The sequence below is a fragment of the Anolis carolinensis genome, unplaced genomic scaffold (genome assembly GCF_035594765.1).
Source record: "Anolis carolinensis isolate JA03-04 unplaced genomic scaffold, rAnoCar3.1.pri scaffold_14, whole genome shotgun sequence".
NCBI lineage: Eukaryota > Metazoa > Chordata > Lepidosauria > Squamata > Dactyloidae > Anolis > Anolis carolinensis.
Window position 1 is genome coordinate 2043994 of NW_026943825.1, and position 12616 is coordinate 2056609.

Sequence of the window (12616 nt, forward strand, 5' to 3'; positions counted from 1 at the left end):
ACTCCAGAAAACGGCCAGGCTTTGAGACTGCAAGGCTATTCACTGCCATTCCACCTGGCCAACAAAGGATTCCCATAAGCCACAGCAATGCGTGGCCGGGCACAGCTAGTACAGTATATATAAGCATAGTAACATGCTATGGCAATTATACATCCACACACACACACACATATTTTGGCAACATCTTTTATCTTTCTTATTGAAGATTCTGGTACAAAAGCAGGCGATTGCAGCATATCAGTGTGCAAGGAGCGTATTGAAGATGGAGCAGCTTACATGGCAGCAAAATATCGGCCTGGTGCAAAATATGCACAGACAGAGATCCTGGGGAATTGGGGAAAGAAGAGGTCCATGCAAGGTTTCATCAGAACACAAGCAGGGGAGGCGGGAGCAGCAGGCAGCAGCCCCAGCGGAGGACCGAGAGGCATCCACACGTCCCAGCTGTCAGTCCTTGCTTGGTGAAGCCAGCCCGGGCGAGGGATGACAGGCAGGTAGGCTAAGGCTCAGGGACAGCCTGTCCGATCAGCCAGAAAGGTGAGCAAACAGATGTAGAATCATAGAATCATAGAATAGTAGAGTTGGAAGAGACCACATGGGCCATCTAGTCCAACCCCCTGCTAAGAAGCAGGAAATCGCATTCAAAGCACCCCCGACAGATGGCCATCCAGCCTCTGCTTCAAAGCCTCCAAAGAAGGAGCCTCCACCACGGCCCCGGGGAGAGAGTTCCACTTGTGAACAGCCCTTCTCACAGTGAGGAAGTTCTTCCTGATGTTCAGGTGGAATCTCCTTCCTTTCCTGTCGTTTGAAGCCCTTGTTCCCTTGTGTCCTAGTCTGCAGGGCAGCAGAAAGGAAGCTCCCTCCCTCCTCCCTATGACTTCACATATTTGTACCTGGCTCTCATGTCTCCTCTCAGCCTTCTCTTCTGCAGGCTAAACATGCCCAGCTCTTTAAGCCGCTCCTCATAGGGCTTGTTCTCCAGACCCTTAATCATTTTAGTCGCCCTCCTCTGGACGCTTTCCAGCTTGTCAACATCTCCCTTCAACTGTGGTGCCCAAAATTGGACCCAGTGTGATTCCAGGTGTGGTCTGACCAAGGCAGAAGAGAATAAGGGGGAGCAGGACTTCCCTGGATCTAGACGCTATTCCCCTCTTGATGCAGGACAGAATCCCATTGGCTTTTTTAGCTGCCGCATCACATTGTTGGCTCATGTGGGAAGGATGGCTTCACCGAGAAGGAGGGAAAGGCCTCGGGGACCACAAGGATGGGTGAAAAGGAGAACGCTGCTTTCCAAAACGAATCAAAGCCGGCCTCTGAACTCCCAAAGAAGCCGGTGCCCTCACAAGAAACCCAGAGGAGCTGTGAGTTCCACTCCACGCCAAGTGCCCTTTCCCGACACAAAAAACACAAATGCTGGAAATGTGAGAAGAACGAAGGAACCTTTTACCATTTATGGTGGAATTGCGAGAAAGCAAAAGTATTTTGGGGAAAAAAAATACGAATCAATCCAAAAAAATTTAAAATACAAAATACCCTTGAACCCGGAACTGTTTTTACTCGGAATGACTAACTTTGAATGGACGATAAATACAGATAAACTTTTTACATACTTTACAACTGTGGCAAGAATAGTACAGTAGAGTTGGATAAGCAAATACATTGGATAACAAGGAAAGATTAAGGAGAAGCCTATTAAACATCAAATTAGGTTATGATTTTACAAATTAAACACCAAAACATCATGTTAGACAACAAATTTGACAGAAAAGGTAGTTCAATATGCAGTAATGCTATATAGTAATTACTGTATTTACGAATTTAGCACCAAAATATCACAATGTATTGAAAACATTGACTATAAAAATGCGTTGGATAATCCAGAATGTTGGATAAGCGAATGTTGGATAAGTGAGACTCTACTGTACATCGTGATATTTTGGTGCTAAATTCGTAAATACAGTAATTTATTTATTACAATATATACAGTAGAGTCTCACTTATCCAGCACTCGCTTATCCAACGTTCTGGATTATCCAACGCATTTTTGTAGTTGATGTTTTCAATACATCGTGATATTTTGGTGCTAAATTCGTAAATACAGTAATTTATTTATTACAATATATACAGTAGAGTCTCACTTATCCAGCACTCGCTTATCCAACGTTCTGGATTATCCAACGCATTTTTGTAGTCGATGTTTTCAATACATCGTGATATTTTGGTGCTAAATTCGTAAATACAGTAATTTATTTATTACAATATATACAGTAGAGTCTCACTTATCCAGCACTCGCTTATCCAACGTTCTGGATTATCCAACGCATTTTTGTAGTCGATGTTTTCAATACATCGTGATATTTTGGTGCTAAATTCGTAAATACAGTAATTTATTTATTACAATATATACAGTAGAGTCTCACTTATCCAACAGTCGCTTATCCAACGTTCTGGATTATCCAATGCATTTTTGTAGTCAATGTTTTCAATAAAAAATATTACAATTGGCTTGCTGTGAGTTTCCCTAAAAATCTAAAATCAGGGCAGCAAATAAAGAGCAATACTCAGGAAAACAGGGGGATTCCAGGCGGGAAACAATGAGGGCCAGCTAACACCTCCCAACAAAGGATTCCCCCAGGCAGGAAGCAGTCAGGCTTTGAAGCAACAAGGCCATGTGCTGCTAATACAATAAACCCCACTTGCCTATTTTCCAACAGACCTCACAATCTCTGAGGATGCCTGCCAGGAAAGAATGCTTCTGGAACCATGGCCAGACAGCCCGGAAAACTCACAGCAACCTAGAAATGCAGATGCTTCTGCTTTTTCCTCCTTTTTTCCTTCTCTGCCTTTTGGTGTGGTCGAGCAGCCGCGTTGCAGAAAAGAAGGAAGGAAGGACGGACTTCCCTGGGAGGCCAATTCCTCTTGCAGCTTAAACTGCAGAGCAAAGTCAGGGCACAGCTGCCGAAGCCTCATTTTTTCCAATTCCAGAGAAGGCGGCTCATTGTCAGTCCCACAAATGGGATGGTTTCCTATATCCCGGGTGGGGCACTTCCTTCGGTCTGAGATCCAAATTCAATTTCATACAAATTCTTTGGATTCCAGGAAGGAGCGGGACCGAAGGAAGAAGGGCTCAAAACAAGCAGCGCATTTCAAACAAACCACAAACCTCTGACGACCAGTAATTACAGTATATACTCCAGTATAAACCGACCTGAATATAAGCCAAGGCATCTAATTTTACCACAAAAAAACTGAGAAATCATTGATTCAAGTATAAGCCGAGGGTGGGAAATTTCAGAAATAAAAATAGATACCAATAAAATTACATTACCGTATATACTCGAATATAAGCCGACCTGAATATAAGCCGAGGCATCTAATTTTACCACAAAAAAAACTGAGAAATCATTGATTCAAGTATAAGCCGAGGGTGGGAAATTTCAGAAATAAAAATAGATACCAATAAAATTACATTACCGTATATACTCGAATATAAGCCGACCTGAATATAAGCCGAGGCATCTAATTTTACCACAAAAAAACCTGAGAAATCATTGATTCAAGTATAAGCCGAGGGTGGGAAATTTCAGAAATAAAAATAGATACCAATAAAATTACATTACCGTATATACTCGAATATAAGCCGACCTGAATATAAGCCGAGGCACCTAATTTTACCACAAAAAAACTGAGAAATCATTGAATCCAGTATAAGCCGAGGGTGGGAAATTTCAGAAATAAAAATAGATACCAATAAAATTACATTACCATATATACTCGAATATAAGCCAACCTGAATATAAGCCGAGGCACCTAATTTTACCACAAAAAAACTGAGAAATCATTGACTCCAGTATAAGCCGAGGGTGGGAAATTTCAGAAATAAAAATAGATACCAAAAAATTACATTAATTCAGGCATCAGTAGGTTAAATGTTTTTGAATATTTACATCAAGCTCAAATTTAAGATAAGACCGTCCAACTCTGATTAAATCATTATTCTCATCTTCTTCAATGTCAATGTGTATATGGATCCTTTTAATAATAATAGAGTAAAATAATACATGTAATAATAATAATAATAATTATTATTATTATTATTATTATTACAGGAAAATAATCCATGTAATAATAAATAGAGTAAAATAATAAATGCAACAATAATAATAAGAACAGAGTGAAATAATAAATGTATTAATCATAATAATAAAAATAGAGTAAAATAAATGTAATAGTAGCAAAAATAATAGAGAAAAATAATAAATGTAATAATACCAATAATAATAGAGAAAAATAATAAATGTACCATATATTCTTGAGTATAAGGTAAAGGTAAAGGTTTCCCCTGACGTTAAGTCCAGTCATGTCTGACTCTGGGGTTGGTGCTCATCTCCATTTCCAAGCCTAAGAGCCGGCGTTGTCCATAGACACCTCCAAGGTCATGTGGCTGGCATGACTGCATGGAGCGCCGTTACCTTCCCGCTGGAGCAGTACCTATTGATCTACTCACACTCTGGGGGTTGTTGCTCATCTCCATTTCTAAGCCGAAGAGTCGGTGTTGTCCGTAGACACCCCCAAGGTCATGTGGCCACTGGCATGACTGCATGGAGCGCCGTTACCTTCCCGCCGGAGCGGTACCTATTGATCTACTCACATTTGCATGTTTTCGAACTGCTAGGTTGGCAGGAGCTGGAGCAACAGCGACCGCTCACACCGCTCCCGGGGCTTGAACCTGGGACCTTTCGGTCTCCAGCTCAGTGCTTTAACGCACTTCGCCACCGGGGCTTCTTTCGAGTATAAGCTGACCCAAATATAAGCCAACCAGGACCCTCACCCGAGTATAAGCCGAGGGGAGCTTTTTCAGTCTTAAAAAAGGGCTGAAAAACTAGGCTTATACTCGAGTATCTACAGTACTTAAAAGTCTGAGCATCAATTATTGCACATGGCAAAAGGTGTCAAGTGCCCAAGGGTCCATGGATAAAATCAAAATGAATAAAGGAGAAATGTGGTGACAGGTTCCATAAAGTGCTACTGTGTTTCCCCGAAAATAAGACAGTGTCTTATATTAATTTTTGCTCCCAAAGATGTGCTAAGTCTTATTTTCAGGGGATGTCTTATATTTCCATGAAGAAGAATTCACATTTATTGTTGAATTAAAAAATGAACATTTATTATATACTGTACAGTAGTTGTCATCACAAACCAGCATAACCAGACAAACTGTGAAATCTATCAATAATTTCTTGTTACTGCCATTATTTCCATGTACAACTGGTATGTACATTTACCAATCCTGCATGCTTTGATGTTCTGTTTGGCAGGCGCTGGGCATGCTTCCAAACCAAAACTTTGCTACGTCTTATTTTCGGGGGAGGCCTTATATTTACCAATTCAGCAAAACTTCTACTAGGTCTTATTTTCTGGGGATGTCTTATTTTCAGGGAAACAGTATAACATATGGGATAAGGAACAGTGAGAAGGTGCCAGACGATTTTGTAAACAGAACCACTGACCTGGATGGGATGCCACACATAAAGAAGCCAAATCTGTGCTCTCTGAGCCAGAGACACAAAAGATCTGAGCAACCTGCCTCGAAATCATCCGCTGACTTAGCGCAAACCACATGAATTTCACAGCGCTTTCTTAGATCAGGAATGCTCAGAGGCGGCTTTGCCAGTTTCTTCTTCCAAAGTCGAGGATACGGTACCTGGGAATCCCTGGCGGTTTCCCCTTCACGTTCTAATCAGGACTGACTTCGAAAATCCGTTATCTTTGGGGTGTTTTTGGCACACAGAGATCACTCCCATGCCCTAACTGTGGATCTCAGCTGTCCTGCTCTGGGCCGTGACTCTGCAACAACAGCAGAAGCAAGTTCCTTGTGGGCCTGGGTGGCATGAAGGGACCGATTGTCTCTGCCGGTCTCGCCCCAAAGGGTGATGGTATCCGTGCCCGGCGGCACACAATGGGCCCCTTCTCTTGGGCACGTGGGTCTCCGGCACGCTGGATCTGGTGGGATGGGAGAGAGATCCCAACCAGGCCCTTTCCAAAAGACAACAGCAAAAAGGGAGTTGGTCCTGGAAGGGGATGCTGGTGACTTGGCCCTGAGTGAGAATCCTGCTCTTTCTGCCTGCATGGCTCTGCTGAGCTTCCCCGTGGAGGAACAGTCTACCACCAAGTATCTAACACAATGCCTCTGGATTTTCCCGGTAGTTATCATCCTCCCAATAATAGCCTCTATGTCAGGGGTCCTCAAACTTTTTAAGTGGAGGGCCGATTCACAGTCCCACAGACCGTTGGGGGGCCGGACTAGTCCAAAATTAGGATTGTTGTTGTTGTGTGCCTTCAAGTCATTTCAGACTTAGGTCAACCCTAAGTCTAAAGTTTAAGACAGAGGCCAGGTAAGTGACCTTGGAGGGCCGCATCCGGCCCACGGGCCTTAGTTTGGTGACCCCTGATCTGGACGATCTCATAACAGCATAGGTAAGCAAAGAGACCTCCAAAGACCATCTAGATGGTCTCATTAGATCATCAGTAAGGAAAGGGACCCTCAAAGGCCATCTAGATGATCTCATCAGGCCATCAGAAGACCATAGATAAGAAAAGAGACCCTTAAAGACCATACAGATGGTTTCATAAGACCACAGGTAAGGAAAGGAGTCCCCAAAGGCCATTAGACAATCTCATAAAACCATAGGTAAGGAAAGGGACCCTTAAAGGCCATCTAGATGATCTCATCAGGCCATCAGAAGACCATAGATAAGAAAAGGGACCATCAAAGGCCATTCAGATGGTTTCATAAGACCATAGGGACCCTCAAAGGCCATCTAGACAATCTCATAAAAGCATAGGTAAGGAAAGGGACCCTCAAAGGTCATCTAGATGGTTTCATAAGACCATAGGTAAGGAAAGTGATCTACAAAAGCCATTTAGATGGTCTCATAAGGCCATAGCTAAGCAAAGAGATCTTCAAAAACCATCTAGACGATCTCATAAGGCCATAAGTAAGCAAAGAGACCCCAAAAGACCAGGAAGACTGAAGTTTAGGACAGGGGCCAGGTAAATGACCTTGGAGGGCCACATCCGGCCCCCGGGCCTTAGTTTGGGGACCCCTGCTCTATGTTAAATATTGTATGCCTTGAAGTCCTCTTCAAATGATGGCCACTTATTAGGGCTTTGTCTCTGATTGTACGTTTGGCATTTATTTATTTATTTATTTGCAGTACAGTAGAGTCTCACTTATCCAACACTCGCTTATCCAACGTTCTGGATTATCCAACGCATTTTTGTAGTCAATGTTTTCAATACATTGTGATATTTTGGTGTTAAATATGCAGTAGAGTCTCACTAATCCAAGCCTCACTAATCCAAGCCTCTGGATAATCCAAGCCATTTTTGTAGTCAATGTTTTCAATATATCGTGATATTTTGGTGCTAAATTCGTAAATACAGTAATTACTACATAGCATTACTGCATATTGAACTACTTTTTCTATCAAATTTGTTGTATAACATGAAGTTTTGGTGCTTAATTTGTAAAATCATCACCTAATATGATGTTTAATAGGCTTTCTCTTAATCCCTCCTTATTATCCAAGATATTCACTTATCCAAGCTTCTGCCGGCCCGTTTAGCTTGGATAAGTGAGACTCTACTGTAGTAATTTAATGCTTTTATTGTGCTATGCTAATAATATATTGTATGTAAATGTGATTTGTAAGCCGCTCTGAGTCCCCTCCGGGGTGAGAAAGAAGAGAGGGATATAAATGTAGTAAATGTAGTAAATAAATAAAAAGCCACCCATTTGTGAATATTCCATAAGACGGATCCAATTGGGTCTGGCGCTTCACCCCCAAAACGCCTGAATCGGAACATTAGAGCTACGCATTTTTACAGGCGCAAGCGGCGGCCGCCAGTTTTTAAAAATTCATTGCCTTTTAGATCATTTTTTTCTCTCTCTTGATGCCGAGCCCGAGTGTGACTCATTCCACTCTTCGGCTTCCCAAACGGAAGAGCGGCGCTGAATAGGAACAATAAGAGACCAACAAATCAAAACCAGTCCAGACGCTCAATAGATCAAGCCATCAAAGGAAGAGAATCAAATCCGCGTATATTGGAAGCCAGTAAAAAAATGAAAACAAGCCACAAACAAAACATAAAGGCAAAGTCTAATCAGATTGGGACTGGGGAGGGGTGCGGGCAGAGTCCTGGCCCGATTTGCATGACAAAATCTCTTGCAAGGCCAGCGGCCAGGAGATGAGGAGAGGCTCAGGAATGTGTGTGAAGACACAGTTTAACAACTACCGTATATACTTGAGTATAAGCCGACCCAAATATAAGCCGAGGCACCTAATTTTACCACAAAAAAACTGGGAAAACATTGACTCCAGTATAAGCCGAGATACCAATAAAATTACATTACCGTATATACTCGAGTATAAGCCAAGATACCAATAAAATTACATTACCGTATATACTTGAGTATAAGCCGACCCGAATATAAGCCCAGGCACCTAATTTTACCACAAAAAAACTGGGAAAACATTGACTCCAGTATAAGCCGAGATACCAATAAAATTACATTACCGTATATACTCGAGTATAAGCCAAGATACCAATAAAATTACATTACCGTATATACTTGAGTATAAGCCGACCCGAATATAAGCCCAGGCACCTAATTTTATCACACAAAAAAAACCTGGGAAAACATTGACTCCAGTATAAGCCGAGATACCAATAAAATGACATTACCATATATACTCGAGTATAAGCTGACCCGAATATAAGCCGAGGCACCTAATTTTACCACAAAAAAACCTGGGAAAACATTGACTCCAGTATAAGGCGAGATACCAATAAAATTACCGTATATACTCCAGTATAAGCCAACCCGAATATAAGCCCAGGCACCTAATTTTATCACAAAAAACTGGGAAAACATTGACTCCAGTATAAGCTGAGATACCAATAAAATGACATTACCATATATACTCGAGTATAAGCCGACATGAATATAAGCCGAGGCACCTAATTTTACCACACACAAAAAAATCGGAAAAACATTGACTCCAGTATAAGCTGAGATACCAATAAAATTACATTAATTGAGGCCTCAGTAGTTTAAATGTTTTTGAATCTTTACATTAAATTGTAATTTAAAATATGACTGTCCAACTCTGATTAAATCATTATTTTCATCTTCTTCAATGTAAATGTGCTTATGTATCCTTTTAATAATCACAGAGTGAAATAATAAATGTAATAATAATAATAATAATAATAATAAATAATAAATAAACTCCTCAAAGCACAGCAGACAAAAAACCAGTACAAGAAAACCGCACTACAAACTAGAGCTGACAGCTGGCACAACAAAACATTGCATGGAAAGTTCCTTGACAAAATTGAAGGAAAAGCTGACAAGGAGAAGACCTGGCTCTGGCTCACGAATGGGACCCTGAAGAAGGAGAAAGAAGGCCTGATCCTTGCAGCCCAGGAGCAAGACATCAGGACAAAGGCCATTAATAATAATAATAATAATAATAATAATAATAATAATAATAATAATAATAGAAGACCTGGCTCTGGCTCACGAATGGGACCCTGAAGAAGGAGACAGAAGGCCTGATCCTTGCAGCCCAGGAGCAAGATATCAGGACAAAGGCAATTAATAATAATAATAATAATAATAATAATAATAATAATAATAATAATAGAAGACCTGGCTCTGGCTCACGAATGGGACCCTGAAGAAGGAGACAGAAGGCCTGATCCTTGCAGCCCAGGAGTAAGCCATCAGGACAAAGGCAATTCAGGCCAAGATCGAAAAATCAGCTGATGACCCAAAATGCAGACTGTGCAAGGAAACCGACGAAACCATGGACCATATCCTCAGCTGCTGTAAGAAAATCGCACAGACTACAAAAAGAGGCACAACTATGTGGCCCAAACTTATGCCTCAAATACCACCCCCCAGCAGCAAAGAACTGGTGGGATCACAAACCTGCAAAAGTATTGGAAAGTGAGCACGCAAACATACTGTGGGACTTCTGAATCCAGACTGACAAAGTTCTGGAACACAACACACCAGACATCACAGTTGTGGGAAAGACTGGGGAAAACCTTTACTGTTATACATATGAGTACATCAATTGCTACTGCTTTGGTAGAAAGATAACGGCGCTCCATGCAGTCCTGCCAGTGGCCACATGACCTTGGAGGTGTCTATGGACAACGCCGGCTCTTGGGCTTAGAAATGGAGATGAGCACCAATCCCCAGAGTGTGAGTAGATCAATAGGTACCGCTTCGGTGGGAAGGTAACGGTGCTCCATGCAGTCATGCTAGTGGCCAAATGACCTTGGAGGAGTCTACGGACAACGCCGGCTCTTGGGCTTAGAAATGGAGATGAGCACCAACCCCAGAGTATGAGTAGATCAATAGGTACTGCTCCGGCGGGAAGGTAACGGCGCTCCATGTAGTCCTGCCAGTGGCCACATGACCTTGGAGGTGTTTATGGACAACGCCGGCTCTTGGGCTTAGAAATGGAGATGAGCACCAACCCCCAGAGTGTGAGTAGATCAATAGGTACCACTCTGGTGGGAAGGTAACGGCGCTCCTTGCAGTCATGCCAGTGGCCACATGACCTTGGAGGTGTCTACGGACAATGCCGGCTCTTGGGCTTAGAAATGGAGATGAGCACCAACCCCCAGCGTCGGACACGACTGGACTTAACGTCAGGGGAAAATCTTTACCTTTTTTACTGTAATAATAATTTCTCAAGCCACTTTGGGGGAACTTTGGGCGATCCAGGCTTGCAAGGAAGAGAGAAGAGAAGCGAGTGGCGGCGCAACAGGGAAAAGGGAGATGCCGGGGAGGCAGCGGGAAGAGGAAACTAGAACTCCCAAGGGTGGGAAAGGCGCCGAAGGGGAACCGGGTGAGTGGCCTTCCTCTAGACCAGAGGTCCCCAAACTAAGGCCCGGGGGCCGGATGCGGCCCATCGAAGCCATTTATCTGGCCCCCACGGCACAAGGGCAGAAGGGGGTTGGGCTAAATGACCCAAGGGGTCTCTTCTTCTCTTAAAACCCTTATTATTATTATTATTATTATTATTATTATTAACATTGAGGCTGGATGGCCATCTGTCAGGGATGCTTTGATTGTGCTTATGGTGCACAGAGGCAGAAGGGGGTTGGACTCAATGGCCCAAGAGGTCTCTTCCAACCCTCTTTATTATTATTATTATTATTATTATTATTAACATTGATTCTGGGTGGCCATCTGTCAGGGGTGCTTTGCTTGTTCTTTCGGTGCACAAAGGCAAAGGGGGATTGGACTCAATGGCCCAAGGGGTCTCTTCCAACCCTCTTTATTATTATTATTATTATTATTAACATTGATTCTGGGTGGCCATCTGTCAGGGGTGTTTTGCTTGTTCTTTCGGTGCACAAAGGCAAAGGGGGATTGGACTCAATGGCCCAAGAGGTCTCTTCCAACCCTCTTTATTATTATTATTATTATTATTATTATTATTATTATTATTATTATTATTAACATTGATTCTGGGTGGCCATCTGTCAGGGGTGCTTTGCTTGTTCTTTCGGTGCACAAAGGCAAAGGGGGATTGGACTCAATGGCCCAAAGGGTCCCTTCCAACCCTCTTATTTATTGTTGTTGTTGTTGTTGTTGTTGTTATTATTATTATTAATTGCTCGGTGGCCAACTATAGTTCGGCCCTCCAGTGGTCCGAAGGATCGTGAACTGGCCCCCTGTTTAAAAAGTTTGGGGACCCCTGCTCTAGACCCACCCAAAGCTTAATCTTGGGGTCCCATTGGGAGTGAAGATGGAGCTCTTGCCCATGTGCAGAGCGCAGAGCGAAGGAGAAAAGGGCAGTCGGGGATGAAGGAGAGATCGGAAAGGGAGGGAAGGGGGACGTGGGGATGGAGGAGGGTCTCACTTACCCGCGGAGGCCCCCCTGGGCACGGATGTGGGGCGAGCGGGCGAGGCAGAAGGCGAGGCGCGCTCTCTCTTTGGCGGGCGTGGCGAGCGATGCCTGGCCTGGGCTCCTCTTCCTCCTCCTCCTCTTCCTCCTCCTCTTCCTTCCTTCCTTCCTTCCTCTTCTTTCTCCTCCTCTTCGCCCAGTGATGTCAGCAGCCTTGGCGGCTTTTGTGCTGATGCGCGCGGCTTTCGGGCACAAGCAGAGCCTGGAGCCCAAAAAGAAAGAGAGAAATGGAAGGGAGGGAGCCCTGCCTGCACGCGGACGCGCCTCCACACGTGACGCTCCGCGGGAAAGCGAGTTAAGGGGGGAGAGAGAGAGAGAGAGTATGCAACCCCCCCCCCCCCCTCCGACTCTCATACAGAATGAATGTTCTTTGGCTCCACTTCAAAAGCTCCTGGCTCAATGCTAAGGAAACCTGGGAGTTGTAGTTTCCCAAGATTTTCAGCTTTTTCTGACAAAGATGACTGATGCTTCAACCAACTACTTGTGCATCAGAGTGGAATGTATACAGCTTTGGCCCCATTTGGAACAGCCCAGGATCAATGCTAAGCAATCCTGGGAGTTGTAGTTTCCCAAAGTCTTTCACTTCCAACTATTTCTACATCAGAGTGGAATGTATACAGCTT

General features: G+C 43.3%; 1 protein-coding gene across 1 annotated transcript in view; it reads right to left on the reverse strand.

The window, feature by feature from the left end:
- Positions 1–12218, reverse strand: part of pea15 (proliferation and apoptosis adaptor protein 15) — a 47594-nt gene extending 35376 nt beyond the window's left edge. Inside the window, exon 1 of the mRNA XM_003228388.4 lies at positions 11953–12218. The gene's annotated coding sequence lies outside the window, so the exon portion shown is untranslated. The remainder of the gene's footprint in view (positions 1–11952) is intronic.
- Positions 12219–12616: the final 398 nt, after the last annotated feature.